The following is a 1437-nucleotide window of genomic DNA, read 5'->3' as shown; positions in this document are numbered from 1 at the left end:
AATTTGGATTAAGTCATATTCTGCAGTGCGCATCCTCCAATATGCGGGCTTCCATGAAAAGAAGCCCTTTACATGAAAACAATTTGTAATTTTTAACGTATTAGAACCAAAACGAGAAAATAATATGTATTACGCGAAATTGTGCAGGGTATCTACATGTCGGCCTTGCCCGACTACAAATTCCCTGCTTGTTTCCTTATGCTTTCTTTTTTCCTTTTGGCTAGATGGCCGTATTAAAGCTTTGGTTTACAGTTTAACAACTGTATATGCCTTGCCTGGAAGAGACTGAATACCGTATTAAAGACATACGCTGTCCGATAATTGAACGTATGCGTTTAAATAATGCGCGGGAAGCGCATATGGTCCTTGCGGAGCTATTAAATGTACTTAATCTTATATTACAAATCTTTTTCGAATTTATTTTTCGGTTTGAATGCAAAAATTTGCGCCGAACGTTGGACTGAACGGATATTGGATGCTTTGGACGCTTTCGATATGGCTTTCCCGGAAGTTACAAAATGTCATTTTCATAAATATATATAATAGCAGTGGCATATTACAAATGCACGATATTGTTTGCGTTATGGCTTTAAATATAATCAATAAGAAAATCGATATCATATTTTGGTTTTGGTATGCTTTCGTTTTACTTTTCACCCTACTCGGGCCTCTAATGGCGCGGGCTTCAACTTTTCCCTTTTACAAAACGTAAGTTTTTCAAAAAAAATTGTAAAACTCTATTGTTAATCAATTGCAATTATTTAGCATCAAATTTACTCGCATTTCATTCTATTGGGCTAAGCCTGGCAAGATCAACGTTCACGAGCTAATAGCTGTTATAAAGAAGTGCAATTTCTCAAATTGAAGATATCCGTTTTTTTTATGCTGCAACTTGTCTGAGTTCGTTTTCAATAAGGTCATCTCTCATTTGTCGAATGGGTTTCTAAGAGAGCAAAGAGAGAACGAGATGAACGATCACGAGCTAATAGCTGTTATAAAGAAGTGCAATTTCTCAAATTGAAGATATCCGTTTTTTTTACGCAGCAACTTGTCTTAGTTCGTTTTCAATTGGGTTATCTATCATTTATCCAATGAGTTTCCAAGTGAACAAAGAGAGAACGTCATCAATGCTGTTAAGCTCTCGCCGAAGTATAATGATAATGGGTCCTAGTCGCTTGCAAATTTTACGCGTAGACGAAGATATAGGTTCGCCATTGTTGGAAGAGAAGGGAACCAATAAGTAAGAGTAGTTAGTAGTAGTAGTTGTGTTCATTCAGAGACCATTTTTTTATTTTCTAGATTATAGTGAAAATTTTAATAAAAAAAAAAGAAAAAAAATATGTTATGTTTATATATTAGCGATTTTATTTCGTAAAGTGGCAGTGTTTCACAATGAAACAATTGATGATATGTTGAACTTGTTGTTAAGATATTAAA

At 34.7% G+C, this 1437-nt stretch overlaps 1 pseudogene; it reads left to right on the top strand.

The window, feature by feature from the left end:
• The first annotated feature begins 257 nt into the window (after window positions 1-257).
• Window positions 258-1437, top strand: LOC119634491 (annotated as a pseudogene).

The sequence above is a fragment of the Glossina fuscipes genome, unplaced genomic scaffold (genome assembly GCF_014805625.2).
Source record: "Glossina fuscipes isolate IAEA_lab_2018 unplaced genomic scaffold, Yale_Gfus_2 3, whole genome shotgun sequence".
Lineage (NCBI taxonomy): Eukaryota > Metazoa > Arthropoda > Insecta > Diptera > Glossinidae > Glossina > Glossina fuscipes.
This window is presented reverse-complemented; position numbering and strand designations above follow the sequence as displayed.